The following is a 19,848-nucleotide window of genomic DNA, read 5'->3' as shown; positions in this document are numbered from 1 at the left end:
TCAACTTGCCTTCTGATAAAACATTTTGGGAGCAGCAATTACCTTCGACAGCTACAAGGTGGCTCTACATTCTGGTAAGTGCACAAGTATGCACAAAATGTTAGGGTCTTTTGCCAGATTTATCGGTGGATCTTGCATATTTTTTTCAGAGGCTAGATATTGCCTAGAAATGCTTTTTAACATAGAGATGTTGGAGGTATAATGTCTGGTGGGGCCTCACCCCTTCCATTGTTTGCCCACTGTAACATATTTATTACCAGCACATGTGAGTTGTGACTCTGCTTTATAAAACTTATCATATATTAGGACAATGAATGTATCAGAAGGTGCGATTGAGATGTTTGCCTATGTATTTGTTTATTTTTTTATATATGGCTGATTAATCTGTACATGAAATTTCCATTTTGTGACATGTTGCATTAAAATATATCCTGCTTGCAGAATATATAAGCATTTTCACTGCGTTGGCCGGGAATCGAACCCGGGTCAACTGCTTGGGAAGCAGCTATGCTCACCACTATACCACCAACGCCCTCTGATGTGTGTGCTCTCGGTTCTAAATATTACGTTGCCGAAATCAATGACTATCTTGCAACAGCTTCAATGGTGCATTTGGTTTAGATACCAACATGAGAAGTAGTAGAACGTTTTTTGCAGAGGGTAAGGAACTGGGGATTGAAACCAAGGACAAAGTTGTGCAGAAGAGAAGAAATGAAAAGCAACAGTACAAATAGTAGAAATCAGCATATATAGGCAGCATGGGAAGCAAAGCAGGGAAGAGAAAGAGAGAACATTCCATGAAATGCCCAGGAGATAGATAAGAGCAGAAAAAAAGGGAAGAATGAAATTCAAAGCATGCCCAGAAAGTTGTGTGAAGCTCCCACCAGTCATTTATGGTTATAGTTGTGTGTCTTTGCTTTCAAAGTACAGGGTTGATCCTTTCACGAACACTCTTGTATTACACAGACATAGATAGTTGAGAAGTCTTTTTTCACATAGCTGGCACAAGCTTGCGCTTTTCCTTTCTGGCAGTGTGGAAATGACAGCTTGGTCCTTGGAAGGAAAATCAAGCAAAATTAGCAGAGAATGGTTTCGATCCATCGACCTCTGGGTTATGGGCCCAGCACGCTTCCGCTGCGCCACTCTGCTCGTTTGTGAAAGTGTTCTCTTTATGCAGATGAGGAGGCATTCATAGGAGTGAAGTGGGATTGGTCGGGCTCTCACCTCATTTGCCTAATTATATCGCAAGGCATGCTGGGTGCAGAAAATCTTCATCTTCCCCTCTCACAATCAGTCATAACTGAAAGTCCAGACCCTCTTAGGCACTAGCCGTTTCAGGCCTTTATCAAGACAGCAGCTCTCCGACGCTCTCTGTCTCTCTCTCTGTGATCCTAGTGCTAGCATGCTCAGGATTTGGCTTTACCTGGGAGCCAGAGATCTACCCGGTGAGGGCTTGCCCGGTGTAAGGCTTTTGAGCGTTTGGGAGCGTTCGGTACATGAGAGGACGTTGGACTGGAAACTGTGTAAATTTGAAGCATCCAACCTTCCTGCTGCAGTCGGAGGATCTTTCCATGGACATCTGCCTTTTGGATTCCTCTAAACTTGCCCTCTGATGAAACATTTTTTGAGCTGCAGTTACCTCCGACGTCTACAAGGTGGCGCTACATTCAGGTGAGGGCACAAGTATGCACAAAATGTTGGCGACTTTTGCCAGATTTATCGATGGATCTTGCATATTGTTTTCAGAGGCTAGATATTGCCTAGGAAATGCTTTTTAACATAGAGATGCTGGAGTTATAATGTGTGGTCGGGCCTCAGCCCTTTCATTGTCTGCCCACTGTAAATATTTTTTATCAGCACATGTGAGTGGTGACTCTGCTTTATGAAACTTATCATATATTAGGACAATGAATATAGCAGAAGGGGCGATTGAGATGCTTGCCTACATATTTGTTTATTTTTTATATAACGGCTGATTAATCTGTTCATTATATTTCCATTTTGTGACATGTTGCATTAAATTAAAATATATCCTGCTTGCAGAATATATTAGTATTTGTACTGCGTTGGCCGGGAATCGAACCCGGGTCAACTGCTTGGAAGGCAGCTATGCTCACCACTATACCACCAACGCCCTCTGATCTGTGTGCTCTCGGTTCTAAACATTAGGACCCTGAGTTCAATGACTATCTTGCACCAGCTTGAATGGTGCACTTGGTTTAGATACCAACATGAAAAGCAATAGAAAGTTTTTTGCAGAGGGTAAGGAACTGGGATTGAAACCAAGGACAAAGCTGTGCAGAAGAGAAGAATGGAAAGCTGCATTACAAATAATAGATAAGAATATATAGAGGCAGCATGAGAAGCAAAACAGGGAAGAGAAATACAGAGCATTCAATTAATTGCCCAGGAGATAGATAAGAGCAGAACAAAAAGGGAAGAATGAAATTCAAAGCCTGCCCATAAAAGTGTTTGAAGGTCCCACCAGTCATTTATGCTTATTATTGTGTGTCTTTACTTTCAAAGTACAGGGTGGATCCTTTGATGATCCCTCTCTTGTATTTCAGCAGACACAGATATTTGAGAAGTCTTTTCTCACATAGCTGGCACAAGCTTGTGCTTTTCCTTGCTGTCAGCGTGGAAAAGACAGCTTGGTCCTTGGAAGGAAAATCAAGCAAAATTAGCAGAGGATGGTTTCGATCCATCGACCTCTGCGTTATGGGCCCAGCACGCTTCCGCTGCGCCACTCTGCTCTGTTGTGAAAGTGTTCTTTTTATGCAGATAGGGAGCATTAAGCAGAGTAGCGTGGGATTGGTCCAGCTCTCACCTCATTTGCATAAGTATATTGCAGGGCATGCTGGGTGCAGAAAAACTTCATCTTCCCCTCTCACAATCAGTCATAACTGAAAGTCAGACACTCTTAGGCACTAGCCGTTTCAGACCTTTATCAAGACAGCAGGTCTTGAACCCTCTCTCTCTCTCTCTCTCTCTCTCTGTGATCCTAGCACTAGCATGCTCAGGATTTGGCTTTACCTGGGAGCCAGAGATCTACCCGGTGAGGGCTTGCCCGGTGTGAGGCTTTTGAGCGTTTGGGAGCGTTGTGGACGTTGGACAGGAAACTCTGCGAATTTGAAGCATCCAACATTCCTGCTGCAGTGAGCGGCTCTTTCCATGGACATCTGCCTCTAGGATTCCTCTCAACTTGCCTTCTGATAAAACATTTTGGGAGCAGCAATTACCTTCGACAGCTACAAGGTGGCTCTACATTCTGGTAAGTGCACAAGTATGCACAAAATGTTAGGGACTTTTGCCAGATTTATCGGTGGATCTTGCATATTTTTTTCAGAGGCTAGATATTGCCTAGAAATGCTTTTTAACATAGAGATGTTGGAGTTATAATGTCTGGTGGGGCCTCACCCCTTCCATTGTTTGCCCACTGTAACATATTTATTACCAGCACATGTGAGTTGTGACTCTGCTTTATAAAACTTATCATATATTAGGACAATGAATGTATCAGAAGGTGCGATTGAGATGTTTGCCTATGTATTTGTTTATTTTTTTATATATGGCTGATTAATCTGTACATGAAATTTCCATTTTGTGACATGTTGCATTAAAATATATCCTGCTTGCAGAATATATAAGCATTTTCACTGCGTTGGCCGGGAATCGAACCCGGGTCAACTGCTTGGGAAGCAGCTATGCTCACCACTATACCACCAACGCCCTCTGATGTGTGTGCTCTCGGTTCTAAATATTACGTTGCCGAAATCAATGACTATCTTGCAACAGCTTCAATGGTGCATTTGGTTTAGATACCAACATGAGAAGTAGTAGAACGTTTTTTGCAGAGGGTAAGGAACTGGGGATTGAAACCAAGGACAAAGTTGTGCAGAAGAGAAGAAATGAAAAGCAACAGTACAAATAGTAGAAATCAGCATATATAGGCAGCATGGGAAGCAAAGCAGGGAAGAGAAAGAGAGAACATTCCATGAAATGCCCAGGAGATAGATAAGAGCATAAAAAAAGGGAAGAATGAAATTCAAAGCATGCCCAGAAAGTTGTGTGAAGCTCCCACCAGTCATTTATGGTTATAGTTGTGTGTCTTTGCTTTCAAAGTACAGGGTTGATCCTTTCACGAACACTCTTGTATTACACAGACATAGATAGTTGAGAAGTCTTTTTTCACATAGCTGGCACAAGCTTGCGCTTTTCCTTTCTGGCAGTGTGGAAATGACAGCTTGGTCCTTGGAAGGAAAATCAAGCAAAATTAGCAGAGAATGGTTTCGATCCATCGACCTCTGGGTTATGGGCCCAGCACGCTTCCGCTGCGCCACTCTGCTCGTTTGTGAAAGTGTTCTCTTTATGCAGATGAGGAGGCATTCATAGGAGTGAAGTGGGATTGGTCGGGCTCTCACCTCATTTGCCTAATTATATCGCAAGGCATGCTGGGTGCAGAAAATCTTCATCTTCCCCTCTCACAATCAGTCATAACTGAAAGTCCAGACCCTCTTAGGCACTAGCCGTTTCAGGCCTTTATCAAGACAGCATCTCTCCGACGCTCTCTGTCTCTCTCTCTGTGATCCTAGTGCTAGCATGCTCAGGATTTGGCTTTACCTGGGAGCCAGAGATCTACCCGGTGAGGGCTTGCCCGGTGTAAGGCTTTTGAGCGTTTGGGAGCGTTCGGTACATGAGAGGACGTTGGACTGGAAACTGTGTAAATTTGAAGCATCCAACCTTCCTGCTGCAGTCGGAGGATCTTTCCATGGACATCTGCCTTTTGGATTCCTCTAAACTTGCCCTCTGATGAAACATTTTTTGAGCTGCAGTTACCTCCGACGTCTACAAGGTGGCGCTACATTCAGGTGAGGGCACAAGTATGCACAAAATGTTGGCGACTTTTGCCAGATTTATCGATGGATCTTGCATATTGTTTTCAGAGGCTAGATATTGCCTAGGAAATGCTTTTTAACATAGAGATGCTGGAGTTATAATGTGTGGTCGGGCCTCAGCCCTTTCATTGTCTGCCCACTGTAAATATTTTTTATCAGCACATGTGAGTGGTGACTCTGCTTTATGAAACTTATCATATATTAGGACAATGAATATAGCAGAAGGGGCGATTGAGATGCTTGCCTACATATTTGTTTATTTTTTATATAACAGCTGATTAATCTGTTCATTATATTTCCATTTTGTGACATGTTGCATTAAAATATATCCTGCTTGCAGAATATATTAGTATTTGTACTGCGTTGGCCGGGAATCAAACCCGGGTCAACTGCTTGGAAGGCAGCTATGCTCACCACTATACCACCAACGCCCTCTGATCTGTGTGCTCTCGGTTCTAAACATTAGGACCCTGAGTTCAATGACTATCTTGCACCAGCTTGAATGGTGCATTTGGTTTAGATACCAACATGAAAAGCAATAGAAAGTTTTTTGCAGAGGGTAAGGAACTGGGATTGAAACCAAGGACAAAGCTGTGCAGAAGAGAAGAATGGAAAGCTGCATTACAAATAATAGATAATAATATATAGAGGCAGCATGGGAAGCAAAACAGGGAAGAGAAATACAGAACATTCAATTAATTGCCCAGGAGATAGATAAGAGCAGAACAAAAAGGGAAGAATGAAATTCAAAGCCTGCCCATAAAAGTGTTTGAAGGTCCCACCAGTCATTTATGCTTATTATTGTGTGTCTTTACTTTCAAAGTACAGGGTGGATCCTTTGATGATCCCTCTCTTGTATTTCAGCAGACACAGATATTTGAGAAGTCTTTTCTCACATAGCTGGCACAAGCTTGTGCTTTTCCTTGCTGTCAGCGTGGAAAAGACAGCTTGGTCCTTGGAAGAAAAATCAAGCAAAATTAGCAGAGGATGGTTTCGATCCATCGACCTCTGGGTTATGGGCCCAGCACGCTTCCGCTGCGCCACTCTGCTCTGTTGTGAAAGTGTTCTTTTTATGCAGATAGGGAGCATTAAGCAGAGTAGCGTGGGATTGGTCCAGCTCTCACCTCATTTGCATAAGTATATTGCAAGGCATGCTGGGTGCAGAAAAACTTCATCTTCCCCTCTCACAATCAGTCATAACTGAAAGTCAGACACTCTTAGGCACTAGCCGTTTCAGACCTTTATCAAGACAGCAGGTCTTGAACCCTCTCTCTCTCTCTCTCTCTGTGATCCTAGCACTAGCATGCTCAGGATTTGGCTTTACCTGGGAGCCAGAGATCTACCCGGCGGGACGTGAGTGGACGTTGGACAGGAAACTCTGCGAATTTGAAGCATCCAACATTCCTGCTGCAGTGAGCGGCTCTTTCCATGGACATCTGCCTCTAGGATTCCTCTCAACTTGCCTTCTGATAAAACATTTTGGGAGCAGCAATTACCTTCGACAGCTACAAGGTGGCTCTACATTCTGGTAAGTGCACAAGTATGCACAAAATGTTAGGGACTTTTGCCAGATTTATCGGTGGATCTTGCATATTTTTTTCAGAGGCTAGATATTGCCTAGAAATGCTTTTTAACATAGAGATGTTGGAGTTATAATGTCTGGTGGGGCCTCACCCCTTCCATTGTTTGCCCACTGTAACATATTTATTACCAGCACATGTGAGTTGTGACTCTGCTTTATAAAACTTATCATATATTAGGACAATGAATGTATCAGAAGGTGCGATTGAGATGTTTGCCTATGTATTTGTTTATTTTTTTATATATGGCTGATTAATCTGTACATGAAATTTCCATTTTGTGACATGTTGCATTAAAATATATCCTGCTTGCAGAATATATAAGCATTTTCACTGCGTTGGCCGGGAATCGAACCCGGGTCAACTGCTTGGGAAGCAGCTATGCTCACCACTATACCACCAACGCCCTCTGATGTGTGTGCTCTCGGTTCTAAATATTACGTTGCCGAAATCAATGACTATCTTGCAACAGCTTCAATGGTGCATTTGGTTTAGATACCAACATGAGAAGTAGTAGAACGTTTTTTGCAGAGGGTAAGGAACTGGGGATTGAAACCAAGGACAAAGTTGTGCAGAAGAGAAGAAATGAAAAGCAACAGTACAAATAGTAGAAATCAGCATATATAGGCAGCATGGGAAGCAAAGCAGGGAAGAGAAAGAGAGAACATTCCATGAAATGCCCAGGAGATAGATAAGAGCAGAAAAAAAGGGAAGAATGAAATTCAAAGCATGCCCAGAAAGTTGTGTGAAGCTCCCACCAGTCATTTATGGTTATAGTTGTGTGTCTTTGCTTTCAAAGTACAGGGTTGATCCTTTCACGAACACTCTTGTATTACACAGACATAGATAGTTGAGAAGTCTTTTTTCACATAGCTGGCACAAGCTTGCGCTTTTCCTTTCTGGCAGTGTGGAAATGACAGCTTGGTCCTTGGAAGGAAAATCAAGCAAAATTAGCAGAGGATGGTTTCGATCCATCGACCTCTGGGTTATGGGCCCAGCACGCTTCCGCTGCGCCACTCTGCTCGTTTGTGAAAGTGTTCTCTTTATGCAGATGAGGAGGCATTCATAGGAGTGAAGTGGGATTGGTCGGGCTCTCACCTCATTTGCCTAATTATATCGCAAGGCATGCTGGGTGCAGAAAATCTTCATCTTCCCCTCTCACAATCAGTCATAACTGAAAGTCCAGACCCTCTTAGGCACTAGCCGTTTCAGGCCTTTATCAAGACAGCAGCTCTCCGACGCTCTCTGTCTCTCTCTCTGTGATCCTAGTGCTAGCATGCTCAGGATTTGGCTTTACCTGGGAGCCAGAGATCTACCCGGTGAGGGCTTGCCCGGTGTAAGGCTTTTGAGCGTTTGGGAGCGTTCGGTACATGAGAGGACGTTGGACTGGAAACTGTGTAAATTTGAAGCATCCAACCTTCCTGCTGCAGTCGGAGGATCTTTCCATGGACATCTGCCTTTTGGATTCCTCTAAACTTGCCCTCTGATGAAACATTTTTTGAGCTGCAGTTACCTCCGACGTCTACAAGGTGGCGCTACATTCAGGTGAGGGCACAAGTATGCACAAAATGTTGGCGACTTTTGCCAGATTTATCGATGGATCTTGCATATTGTTTTCAGAGGCTAGATATTGCCTAGGAAATGCTTTTTAACATAGAGATGCTGGAGTTATAATGTGTGGTCGGGCCTCAGCCCTTTCATTGTCTGCCCACTGTAAATATTTTTTATCAGCACATGTGAGTGGTGACTCTGCTTTATGAAACTTATCATATATTAGGACAATGAATATAGCAGAAGGGGCGATTGAGATGCTTGCCTACATATTTGTTTATTTTTTATATAACGGCTGATTAATCTGTTCATTATATTTCCATTTTGTGACATGTTGCATTAAATTAAAATATATCCTGCTTGCAGAATATATTAGTATTTGTACTGGGTTGGCCGGGAATCGAACCCGGGTCAACTGCTTGGAAGGCAGCTATGCTCACCACTATACCACCAACGCCCTCTGATCTGTGTGCCCTCGGTTCTAAACATTAGGACCCTGAGTTCAATGACTATCTTGCACCAGCTTGAATGGTGCATTTGGTTTAGATACCAACATGAAAAGCAATAGAAAGTTTTTTGCAGAGGGTAAGGAACTGGGATTGAAACCAAGGACAAAGCTGTGCAGAAGAGAAGAATGGAAAGCTGCATTACAAATAATAGATAAGAATATATAGAGGCAGCATGAGAAGCAAAACAGGGAAGAGAAATACAGAGCATTCAATTAATTGCCCAGGAGATAGATAAGAGCAGAACAAAAAGGGAAGAATGAAATTCAAAGCCTGCCCATAAAAGTGTTTGAAGGTCCCACCAGTCATTTATGCTTATTATTGTGTGTCTTTACTTTCAAAGTACAGGGTGGATCCTTTGATGATCCCTCTCTTGTATTTCAGCAGACACAGATATTTGAGAAGTCTTTTCTCACATAGCTGGCACAAGCTTGTGCTTTTCCTTGCTGTCAGCGTGGAAAAGACAGCTTGGTCCTTGGAAGGAAAATCAAGCAAAATTAGCAGAGGATGGTTTCGATCCATCGACCTCTGGGTTATGGGCCCAGCACGCTTCCGCTGCGCCACTCTGCTCTGTTGTGAAAGTGTTCTTTTTATGCAGATAGGGAGCATTAAGCAGAGTAGCGTGGGATTGGTCCAGCTCTCACCTCATTTGCATAAGTATATTGCAAGGCATGCTGGGTGCAGAAAAACTTCATCTTCCCCTCTCACAATCAGTCATAACTGAAAGTCAGACACTCTTAGGCACTAGCCGTTTCAGACCTTTATCAAGACAGCAGGTCTTGAACCCTCTCTCTCTCTCTCTCTCTCTCTGTGATCCTAGCACTAGCATGCTCAGGATTTGGCTTTACCTGGGAGCCAGAGATCTACCCGGTGAGGGCTTGCCCGGTGTGAGGCTTTTGAGCGTTTGGGAGCGTTGTGGACGTTGGACAGGAAACTCTGCGAATTTGAAGCATCCAACATTCCTGCTGCAGTGAGCGGCTCTTTCCATGGACATCTGCCTCTAGGATTCCTCTCAACTTGCCTTCTGATAAAACATTTTGGGAGCAGCAATTACCTTCGACAGCTACAAGGTGGCTCTACATTCTGGTAAGTGCACAAGTATGCACAAAATGTTAGGGACTTTTGCCAGATTTATCGGTGGATCTTGCATATTTTTTTCAGAGGCTAGATATTGCCTAGAAATGCTTTTTAACATAGAGATGTTGGAGTTATAATGTCTGGTGGGGCCTCACCCCTTCCATTGTTTGCCCACTGTAACATATTTATTACCAGCACATGTGAGTTGTGACTCTGCTTTATAAAACTTATCATATATTAGGACAATGAATGTATCAGAAGGTGCGATTGAGATGTTTGCCTATGTATTTGTTTATTTTTTTATATATGGCTGATTAATCTGTACATGAAATTTCCATTTTGTGACATGTTGCATTAAAATATATCCTGCTTGCAGAATATATAAGCATTTTCACTGCGTTGGCCGGGAATCGAACCCGGGTCAACTGCTTGGGAAGCAGCTATGCTCACCACTATACCACCAACGCCCTCTGATGTGTGTGCTCTCGGTTCTAAATATTACGTTGCCGAAATCAATGACTATCTTGCAACAGCTTCAATGGTGCATTTGGTTTAGATACCAACATGAGAAGTAGTAGAACGTTTTTTGCAGAGGGTAAGGAACTGGGGATTGAAACCAAGGACAAAGTTGTGCAGAAGAGAAGAAATGAAAAGCAACAGTACAAATAGTAGAAATCAGCATATATAGGCAGCATGGGAAGCAAAGCAGGGAAGAGAAAGAGAGAACATTCCATGAAATGCCCAGGAGATAGATAAGAGCAGAAAAAAAGGGAAGAATGAAATTCAAAGCATGCCCAGAAAGTTGTGTGAAGCTCCCACCAGTCATTTATGGTTATAGTTGTGTGTCTTTGCTTTCAAAGTACAGGGTTGATCCTTTCACGAACACTCTTGTATTACACAGACATAGATAGTTGAGAAGTCTTTTTTCACATAGCTGGCACAAGCTTGCGCTTTTCCTTTCTGGCAGTGTGGAAATGACAGCTTGGTCCTTGGAAGGAAAATCAAGCAAAATTAGCAGAGGATGGTTTCGATCCATCGACCTCTGGGTTATGGGCCCAGCACGCTTCCGCTGCGCCACTCTGCTCATTTGTGAAAGTGTTCTCTTTATGCAGATGAGGAGGCATTCATAGGAGTGAAGTGGGATTGGTCGGGCTCTCACCTCATTTGCCTAATTATATCGCAAGGCATGCTGGGTGCAGAAAATCTTCATCTTCCCCTCTCACAATCAGTCATAACTGAAAGTCCAGACCCTCTTAGGCACTAGCCGTTTCAGGCCTTTATCAAGACAGCAGCTCTCCGACGCTCTCTGTCTCTCTCTCTGTGATCCTAGTGCTAGCATGCTCAGGATTTGGCTTTACCTGGGAGCCAGAGATCTACCCGGTGAGGGCTTGCCCGGTGTAAGGCTTTTGAGCGTTTGGGAGCGTTCGGTACATGAGAGTACGTTGGACTGGAAACGGTGTAAATTTGAAGCATCCAACCTTCCTGCTGCAGTCGGAGGATCTTTCCATGGACATCTGCCTTTTGGATTCCTCTAAACTTGCCCTCTGATGAAACATTTTTTGAGCTGCAGTTACCTCCGACGTCTACAAGGTGGCGCTACATTCAGGTGAGGGCACAAGTATGCACAAAATGTTGGCGACTTTTGCCAGATTTATCGATGGATCTTGCATATTGTTTTCAGAGGCTAGATATTGCCTAGGAAATGCTTTTTAACATAGAGATGCTGGAGTTACAATGTGTGGTCGGGCCTCAGCCCTTTCATTGTCTGCCCACTGTAAATATTTTTTATCAGCACATGTGAGTGGTGACTCTGCTTTATGAAACTTATCATATATTAGGACAATGAATATAGCAGAAGGGGCGATTGAGATGCTTGCCTACATATTTGTTTATTTTTTATATAACGGCTGATTAATCTGTTCATTATATTTCCATTTTGTGACATGTTGCATTAAAATATATCCTGCTTGCAGAATATATTAGTATTTGTACTGCGTTGGCCGGGAATCGAACCCGGGTCAACTGCTTGGAAGGCAGCTATGCTCACCACTATACCACCAACGCCCTCTGATCTGTGTGCTCTCGGTTCTAAACATTAGGACCCTGAGTTCAATGACTATCTTGCACCAGCTTGAATGGTGCATTTGGTTTAGATACCAACATGAAAAGCAATAGAAAGTTTTTTGCAGAGGGTAAGGAACTGGGATTGAAACCAAGGACAAAGCTGTGCAGAAGAGAAGAATGGAAAGCTGCATTACAAATAATAGATAATAATATATAGAGGCAGCATGGGAAGCAAAACAGGGAAGAGAAATACAGAACATTCAATTAATTGCCCAGGAGATAGATAAGAGCAGAACAAAAAGGGAAGAATGAAATTCAAAGCCTGCCCATAAAAGTGTTTGAAGGTCCCACCAGTCATTTATGCTTATTATTGTGTGTCTTTACTTTCAAAGTACAGGGTGGATCCTTTGATGATCCCTCTCTTGTATTTCAGCAGACACAGATATTTGAGAAGTCTTTTCTCACATAGCTGGCACAAGCTTGTGCTTTTCCTTGCTGTCAGCGTGGAAAAGACAGCTTGGTCCTTGGAAGGAAAATCAAGCAAAATTAGCAGAGGATGGTTTCGATCCATCGACCTCTGGGTTACGGGCCCAGCACGCTTCCGCTGCGCCACTCTGCTCTGTTGTGAAAGTGTTCTTTTTATGCAGATAGGGAGCATTAAGCAGAGTAGCGTGGGATTGGTCCGGCTCTCACCTCATTTGCATAAGTATATTGCAAGGCATGCTGGGTGCAGAAAAACTTCATCTTCCCCTCTCACAATCAGTCATAACTGAAAGTCAGACACTCTTAGGCACTAGCCGTTTCAGACCTTTATCAAGACAGCAGGTCTTGAACCCTCTCTCTCTCTCTCTCTCTCTGTGATCCTAGCACTAGCATGCTCAGGATTTGGCTTTACCTGGGAGCCAGAGATCTACCCCGTGAGGGCTTGCCCGGTGTGAGGCTTTTGAGCGTTTGGGAGCGTTCGGGACGTGAGTGGACGTTGGACAGGAAACTCTGCGAATTTGAAGCATCCAACATTCCTGCTGCAGTGAGCGGCTCTTTCCATGGACATCTGCCTCTAGGATTCCTCTCAACTTGCCTTCTGATAAAACATTTTGGGAGCAGCAATTACCTTCGACAGCTACAAGGTGGCTCTACATTCTGGTAAGTGCACAAGTATGCACAAAATGTTAGGGACTTTTGCCAGATTTATCGGTGGATCTTGCATATTTTTTTCAGAGGCTAGATATTGCCTAGAAATGCTTTTTAACATAGAGATGTTGGAGTTATAATGTCTGGTGGGGCCTCACCCCTTCCATTGTTTGCCCACTGTAACATATTTATTACCAGCACATGTGAGTTGTGACTCTGCTTTATAAAACTTATCATATATTAGGACAATGAATGTATCAGAAGGTGCGATTGAGATGTTTGCCTATGTATTTGTTTATTTTTTTATATATGGCTGATTAATCTGTACATGAAATTTCCATTTTGTGACATGTTGCATTAAAATATATCCTGCTTGCAGAATATATAAGCATTTTCACTGCGTTGGCCGGGAATCGAACCCGGGTCAACTGCTTGGGAAGCAGCTATGCTCACCACTATACCACCAACGCCCTCTGATGTGTGTGCTCTCGGTTCTAAATATTACGTTGCCGAAATCAATGACTATCTTGCAACAGCTTCAATGGTGCATTTGGTTTAGATACCAACATGAGAAGTAGTAGAACGTTTTTTGCAGAGGGTAAGGAACTGGGGATTGAAACCAAGGACAAAGTTGTGCAGAAGAGAAGAAATGAAAAGCAACAGTACAAATAGTAGAAATCAGCATATATAGGCAGCATGGGAAGCAAAGCAGGGAAGAGAAAGAGAGAACATTCCATGAAATGCCCAGGAGATAGATAAGAGCAGAAAAAAAGGGAAGAATGAAATTCAAAGCATGCCCAGAAAGTTGTGTGAAGCTCCCACCAGTCATTTATGGTTATAGTTGTGTGTCTTTGCTTTCAAAGTACAGGGTTGATCCTTTCACGAACACTCTTGTATTACACAGACATAGATAGTTGAGAAGTCTTTTTTCACATAGCTGGCACAAGCTTGCGCTTTTCCTTTCTGGCAGTGTGGAAATGACAGCTTGGTCCTTGGAAGGAAAATCAAGCAAAATTAGCAGAGAATGGTTTCGATCCATCGACCTCTGGGTTATGGGCCCAGCACGCTTCCGCTGCGCCACTCTGCTCGTTTGTGAAAGTGTTCTCTTTATGCAGATGAGGAGGCATTCATAGGAGTGAAGTGGGATTGGTCGGGCTCTCACCTCATTTGCCTAATTATATCGCAAGGCATGCTGGGTGCAGAAAATCTTCATCTTCCCCTCTCACAATCAGTCATAACTGAAAGTCCAGACCCTCTTAGGCACTAGCCGTTTTTTAAGGCCTTTATCAAGACAGCAGCTCTCCGACGCTCTCTGTCTCTCTCTCTGTGATCCTAGTGCTAGCATGCTCAGGATTTGGCTTTACCTGGGAGCCAGAGATCTACCCGGTGAGGGCTTGCCCGGTGTAAGGCTTTTGAGCGTTTGGGAGCGTTCGGTACATGAGAGGACGTTGGACTGGAAACTGTGTAAATTTGAAGCATCCAACCTTCCTGCTGCAGTCGGAGGATCTTTCCATGGACATCTGCCTTTTGGATTCCTCTAAACTTGCCCTCTGATGAAACATTTTTTGAGCTGCAGTTACCTCCGACGTCTACAAGGTGGCGCTACATTCAGGTGAGGGCACAAGTATGCACAAAATGTTGGCGACTTTTGCCAGATTTATCGATGGATCTTGCATATTGTTTTCAGAGGCTAGATATTGCCTAGGAAATGCTTTTTAACATAGAGATGCTGGAGTTATAATGTGTGGTCGGGCCTCAGCCCTTTCATTGTCTGCCCACTGTAAATATTTTTTATCAGCACATGTGAGTGGTGACTCTGCTTTATGAAACTTATCATATATTAGGACAATGAATATAGCAGAAGGGGCGATTGAGATGCTTGCCTACATATTTGTTTATTTTTTATATAACGGCTGATTAATCTGTTCATTATATTTCCATTTTGTGACATGTTGCATTAAAATATATCCTGCTTGCAGAATATATTAGTATTTGTACTGCGTTGGCCGGGAATCGAACCCGGGTCAACTGCTTGGAAGGCAGCTATGCTCACCACTATACCACCAACGCCCTCTGATCTGTGTGCTCTCGGTTCTAAACATTAGGACCCTGAGTTCAATGACTATCTTGCACCAGCTTGAATGGTGCATTTGGTTTAGATACCAACATGAAAAGCAATAGAAAGTTTTTTGCAGAGGGTAAGGAACTGGGATTGAAACCAAGGACAAAGCTGTGCAGAAGAGAAGAATGGAAAGCTGCATTACAAATAATAGATAATAATATATAGAGGCAGCATGGGAAGCAAAACAGGGAAGAGAAATACAGAACATTCAATTAATTGCCCAGGAGATAGATAAGAGCAGAACAAAAAGGGAAGAATGAAATTCAAAGCCTGCCCATAAAAGTGTTTGAAGGTCCCACCAGTCATTTATGCTTATTATTGTGTGTCTTTACTTTCAAAGTACAGGGTGGATCCTTTGATGATCCCTCTCTTGTATTTCAGCAGACACAGATATTTGAGAAGTCTTTTCTCACATAGCTGGCACAAGCTTGTGCTTTTCCTTGCTGTCAGCGTGGAAAAGACAGCTTGGTCCTTGGAAGGAAAATCAAGCAAAATTAGCAGAGGATGGTTTCGATCCATCGACCTCTGGGTTATGGGCCCAGCACGCTTCCGCTGCGCCACTCTGCTCTGTTGTGAAAGTGTTCTTTTTATGCAGATAGGGAGCATTAAGCAGAGTAGCGTGGGATTGGTCCGGCTCTCACCTCATTTGCATAAGTATATTGCAAGGCATGCTGGGTGCAGAAAAACTTCATCTTCCCCTCTCACAATCAGTCATAACTGAAAGTCAGACACTCTTAGGCACTAGCCGTTTCAGACCTTTATCAAGACAGCAGGTCTTGAACCCTCTCTCTCTCTCTCTCTCTCTCTCTGTGATCCTAGCACTAGCATGCTCAGGATTTGGCTTTACCTGGGAGCCAGAGATCTACCCGGTGAGGGCTTGCCCGGCGTGAGGCTTTTGAGCGTTTGGGAGCGTTCGGGACGTGAGTGGACGTTGGACAGGAAACTCTGCGAATTTGAAGCATCCAACATTCCTGCTGCAGTGAGCGGCTCTTTCCATGGACATCTGCCTCTAGGATTCCTCTCAACTTGCCTTCTGATAAAACATTTTGGGAGCAGCAATTACCTTCGACAGCTACAAGGTGGCTCTACATTCTGGTAAGTGCACAAGTATGCACAAAATGTTAGGGACTTTTGCCAGATTTATCGGTGGATCTTGCATATTTTTTTCAGAGGCTAGTTATTGCCTAGAAATGCTTTTTAACATAGAGATGTTGGAGTTATAATGTCTGGTGGGGCCTCACCCCTTCCATTGTTTGCCCACTGTAACATATTTATTACCAGCACATGTGAGTTGTGACTCTGCTTTATAAAACTTATCATATATTAGGACAATGAATGTATCAGAAGGTGCGATTGAGATGTTTGCCTATGTATTTGTTTATTTTTTTATATATGGCTGATTAATCTGTACATGAAATTTCCATTTTGTGACATGTTGCATTAAAATATATCCTGCTTGCAGAATATATAAGCATTTTCACTGCGTTGGCCGGGAATCGAACCCGGGTCAACTGCTTGGGAAGCAGCTATGCTCACCACTATACCACCAACGCCCTCTGATGTGTGTGCTCTCGGTTCTAAATATTACGTTGCCGAAATCAATGACTATCTTGCAACAGCTTCAATGGTGCATTTGGTTTAGATACCAACATGAGAAGTAGTAGAACGTTTTTTGCAGAGGGTAAGGAACTGGGGATTGAAACCAAGGACAAAGTTGTGCAGAAGAGAAGAAATGAAAAGCAACAGTACAAATAGTAGAAATCAGCATATATAGGCAGCATGGGAAGCAAAGCAGGGAAGAGAAAGAGAGAACATTCCATGAAATGCCCAGGAGATAGATAAGAGCAGAAAAAAAGGGAAGAATGAAATTCAAAGCATGCCCAGAAAGTTGTGTGAAGCTCCCACCAGTCATTTATGGTTATAGTTGTGTGTCTTTGCTTTCAAAGTACAGGGTTGATCCTTTCACGAACACTCTTGTATTACACAGACATAGATAGTTGAGAAGTCTTTTTTCACATAGCTGGCACAAGCTTGCGCTTTTCCTTTCTGGCAGTGTGGAAATGACAGCTTGGTCCTTGGAAGGAAAATCAAGCAAAATTAGCAGAGGATGGTTTCGATCCATCGACCTCTGGGTTATGGGCCCAGCACGCTTCCGCTGCGCCACTCTGCTCGTTTGTGAAAGTGTTCTCTTTATGCAGATGAGGAGGCATTCATAGGAGTGAAGTGGGATTGGTCGGGCTCTCACCTCATTTGCCTAATTATATCGCAAGGCATGCTGGGTGCAGAAAATCTTCATCTTCCCCTCTCACAATCAGTCATAACTGAAAGTCCAGACCCTCTTAGGCACTAGCCGTTTCAGGCCTTTATCAAGACAGCAGCTCTCCGACGCTCTCTGTCTCTCTCTCTGTGATCCTAGTGCTAGCATGCTCAGGATTTGGCTTTACCTGGGAGCCAGAGATCTACCCGGTGAGGGCTTGCCCGGTGTAAGGCTTTTGAGCGTTTGGGAGCGTTCGGTACATGAGAGGACGTTGGACTGGAAACTGTGTAAATTTGAAGCATCCAACCTTCCTGCTGCAGTCGGAGGATCTTTCCATGGACATCTGCCTTTTGGATTCCTCTAAACTTGCCCTCTGATGAAACATTTTTTGAGCTGCAGTTACCTCCGACGTCTACAAGGTGGCGCTACATTCAGGTGAGGGCACAAGTATGCACAAAATGTTGGCGACTTTTGCCAGATTTATCGATGGATCTTGCATATTGTTTTCAGAGGCTAGATATTGCCTAGGAAATGCTTTTTAACATAGAGATGCTGGAGTTATAATGTGTGGTCGGGCCTCAGCCCTTTCATTGTCTGCCCACTGTAAATATTTTTTATCAGCACATGTGAGTGGTGACTCTGCTTTATGAAACTTATCATATATTAGGACAATGAATATAGCAGAAGGGGCGATTGAGATGCTTGCCTACATATTTGTTTATTTTTTATATAACGGCTGATTAATCTGTTCATTATATTTCCATTTTGTGACATGTTGCATTAAAATATATCCTGCTTGCAGAATATATTAGTATTTGTACTGCGTTGGCCGGGAATCGAACCCGGGTCAACTGCTTGGAAGGCAGCTATGCTCACCACTATACCACCAACGCCCTCTGATCTGTGTGCTCTCGGTTCTAAACATTAGGACCCTGAGTTCAATGACTATCTTGCACCAGCTTGAATGGTGCATTTGGTTTAGATACCAACATGAAAAGCAATAGAAAGTTTTTTGCAGAGGGTAAGGAACTGGGATTGAAACCAAGGACAAAGCTGTGCAGAAGAGAAGAATGGAAAGCTGCATTACAAATAATAGATAATAATATATAGAGGCAGCATGAGAAGCAAAACAGGGAAGAGAAATACAGAGCATTCAATTAATTGCCCAGGAGATAGATAAGAGCAGAACAAAAAGGGAAGAATGAAATTCAAAGCCTGCCCATAAAAGTGTTTGAAGGTCCCACCAGTCATTTATGCTTATTATTGTGTGTCTTTACTTTCAAAGTACAGGGTGGATCCTTTGATGATCCCTCTCTTGTATTTCAGCAGACACAGATATTTGAGAAGTCTTTTCTCACATAGCTGGCACAAGCTTGTGCTTTTCCTTGCTGTCAGCGTGGAAAAGACAGCTTGGTCCTTGGAAGGAAAATCAAGCAAAATTAGCAGAGGATGGTTTCGATCCATCGACCTCTGGGTTATGGGCCCAGCATGCTTCCGCTGCGCCACTCTGCTCTGTTGTGAAAGTGTTCTTTTTATGCAGATAGGGAGCATTAAGCAGAGTAGCGTGGGATTGGTCCAGCTCTCACCTCATTTGCATAAGTATATTGCAAGGCATGCTGGGTGCAGAAAAACTTCATCTTCCCCTCTCACAATCAGTCATAACTGAAAGTCAGACACTCTTAGGCACTAGCCGTTTCAGACCTTTATCAAGACAGCAGGTCTTGAACCCTCTCTCTCTCTCTCTCTCTCTCTCTCTCTCTGTGATCCTAGCACTAGCATGCTCAGGATTTGGCTTTACCTGGGAGCCAGAGATCTACCCGGTGAGGGCTTGCCCGGTGTAAGGCTTTTGAGCGTTTGGGAGCGTTCGGTACATGAGAGGACGTTGGACTGGAAACTGTGTAAATTTGAAGCATCCAACCTTCCTGCTGCAGTCGGAGGATCTTTCCATGGACATCTGCCTTTTGGATTCCTCTAAACTTGCCCTCTGATGAAACATTTTTTGAGCTGCAGTTACCTCCGACGTCTACAAGGTGGCGCTACATTCAGGTGAGGGCACAAGTATGCACAAAATGTTGGCGACTTTTGCCAGATTTATCGATGGATCTTGCATATTGTTTTCAGAGGCTAGATATTGCCTAGGAAATGCTTTTTAACATAGAGATGCTGGAGTTATAATGTGTGGTCGGGCCTCAGCCCTTTCATTGTCTGCCCACTGTAAATATTTTTTATCAGCACATGTGATTGGTGACTCTGCTTTATGAAACTTATCATATATTAGGACAATGAATATAGCAGAAGGGGCGATTGAGATGCTTGCCTACATATTTGTTTATTTTTTATATAACGGCTGATTAATCTGTTCATTATATTTCCATTTTGTGACATGTTGCATTAAAATATATCCTGCTTGCAGAATATATTAGTATTTGTACTGCGTTGGCCGGGAATCGAACCCGGGTCAACTGCTTGGAAGGCAGCTATGCTCACCACTATACCACCAACGCCCTCTGATCTGTGTGCTCTCGGTTCTAAACATTAGGACCCTGAGTTCAATGACTATCTTGCACCAGCTTGAATGGTGCATTTGGTTTAGATACCAACATGAAAAGCAATAGAAAGTTTTTTGCAGAGGGTAAGGAACTGGGATTGAAACCAAGGACAAAGC

The 19,848-nt window shown here is 43.3% G+C and overlaps 17 non-coding genes across 17 annotated transcripts; all 17 read right to left on the bottom strand.

Moving 5' to 3' along the window:
* Positions 1 to 460: 460 nt before the first annotated feature.
* TRNAG-CCC (transfer RNA glycine (anticodon CCC)) lies at positions 461 to 532 on the bottom strand. The gene has a single exon. It is a non-coding gene; the product is annotated as a tRNA-Gly (tRNA).
* Positions 533 to 2,062: 1,530 nt separating this feature from the next.
* On the bottom strand, positions 2,063 to 2,134 carry TRNAG-UCC (transfer RNA glycine (anticodon UCC)). The gene has a single exon. It is a non-coding gene; the product is annotated as a tRNA-Gly (tRNA).
* A 1,523-nt stretch (positions 2,135 to 3,657) lies between these two features.
* TRNAG-CCC (transfer RNA glycine (anticodon CCC)) lies at positions 3,658 to 3,729 on the bottom strand. The gene has a single exon. It is a non-coding gene; the product is annotated as a tRNA-Gly (tRNA).
* A 2,144-nt stretch (positions 3,730 to 5,873) lies between these two features.
* TRNAM-CAU (transfer RNA methionine (anticodon CAU)) lies at positions 5,874 to 5,945 on the bottom strand. Its single transcript has one exon. It is a non-coding gene; the product is annotated as a tRNA-Met (tRNA).
* Positions 5,946 to 6,809: 864 nt separating this feature from the next.
* TRNAG-CCC (transfer RNA glycine (anticodon CCC)) lies at positions 6,810 to 6,881 on the bottom strand. Its single transcript has one exon. It is a non-coding gene; the product is annotated as a tRNA-Gly (tRNA).
* A 545-nt stretch (positions 6,882 to 7,426) lies between these two features.
* On the bottom strand, positions 7,427 to 7,498 carry TRNAM-CAU (transfer RNA methionine (anticodon CAU)). The gene has a single exon. It is a non-coding gene; the product is annotated as a tRNA-Met (tRNA).
* A 1,532-nt stretch (positions 7,499 to 9,030) lies between these two features.
* Positions 9,031 to 9,102, bottom strand: TRNAM-CAU (transfer RNA methionine (anticodon CAU)). Its single transcript has one exon. It is a non-coding gene; the product is annotated as a tRNA-Met (tRNA).
* Positions 9,103 to 10,004: 902 nt separating this feature from the next.
* On the bottom strand, positions 10,005 to 10,076 carry TRNAG-CCC (transfer RNA glycine (anticodon CCC)). Its single transcript has one exon. It is a non-coding gene; the product is annotated as a tRNA-Gly (tRNA).
* Positions 10,077 to 10,621: 545 nt separating this feature from the next.
* On the bottom strand, positions 10,622 to 10,693 carry TRNAM-CAU (transfer RNA methionine (anticodon CAU)). The gene has a single exon. It is a non-coding gene; the product is annotated as a tRNA-Met (tRNA).
* Positions 10,694 to 11,601: 908 nt separating this feature from the next.
* On the bottom strand, positions 11,602 to 11,673 carry TRNAG-UCC (transfer RNA glycine (anticodon UCC)). The gene has a single exon. It is a non-coding gene; the product is annotated as a tRNA-Gly (tRNA).
* A 1,529-nt stretch (positions 11,674 to 13,202) lies between these two features.
* Positions 13,203 to 13,274, bottom strand: TRNAG-CCC (transfer RNA glycine (anticodon CCC)). Its single transcript has one exon. It is a non-coding gene; the product is annotated as a tRNA-Gly (tRNA).
* Positions 13,275 to 14,802: 1,528 nt separating this feature from the next.
* On the bottom strand, positions 14,803 to 14,874 carry TRNAG-UCC (transfer RNA glycine (anticodon UCC)). The gene has a single exon. It is a non-coding gene; the product is annotated as a tRNA-Gly (tRNA).
* Positions 14,875 to 15,421: 547 nt separating this feature from the next.
* TRNAM-CAU (transfer RNA methionine (anticodon CAU)) lies at positions 15,422 to 15,493 on the bottom strand. The gene has a single exon. It is a non-coding gene; the product is annotated as a tRNA-Met (tRNA).
* A 914-nt stretch (positions 15,494 to 16,407) lies between these two features.
* TRNAG-CCC (transfer RNA glycine (anticodon CCC)) lies at positions 16,408 to 16,479 on the bottom strand. Its single transcript has one exon. It is a non-coding gene; the product is annotated as a tRNA-Gly (tRNA).
* A 545-nt stretch (positions 16,480 to 17,024) lies between these two features.
* TRNAM-CAU (transfer RNA methionine (anticodon CAU)) lies at positions 17,025 to 17,096 on the bottom strand. Its single transcript has one exon. It is a non-coding gene; the product is annotated as a tRNA-Met (tRNA).
* A 908-nt stretch (positions 17,097 to 18,004) lies between these two features.
* On the bottom strand, positions 18,005 to 18,076 carry TRNAG-UCC (transfer RNA glycine (anticodon UCC)). The gene has a single exon. It is a non-coding gene; the product is annotated as a tRNA-Gly (tRNA).
* Positions 18,077 to 19,615: 1,539 nt separating this feature from the next.
* TRNAG-UCC (transfer RNA glycine (anticodon UCC)) lies at positions 19,616 to 19,687 on the bottom strand. Its single transcript has one exon. It is a non-coding gene; the product is annotated as a tRNA-Gly (tRNA).
* Between the last annotated feature and the right edge of the window lie 161 nt (positions 19,688 to 19,848).

The sequence above is a fragment of the Lissotriton vulgaris genome, chromosome 2_1 (assembly GCF_964263255.1).
Source record: "Lissotriton vulgaris chromosome 2_1, aLisVul1.2, whole genome shotgun sequence".
Classification (NCBI taxonomy): domain Eukaryota; kingdom Metazoa; phylum Chordata; class Amphibia; order Caudata; family Salamandridae; genus Lissotriton; species Lissotriton vulgaris.
Note: the sequence above shows the minus strand (reverse complement) of the source record. Positions and strands in the feature narration are given on the sequence as shown.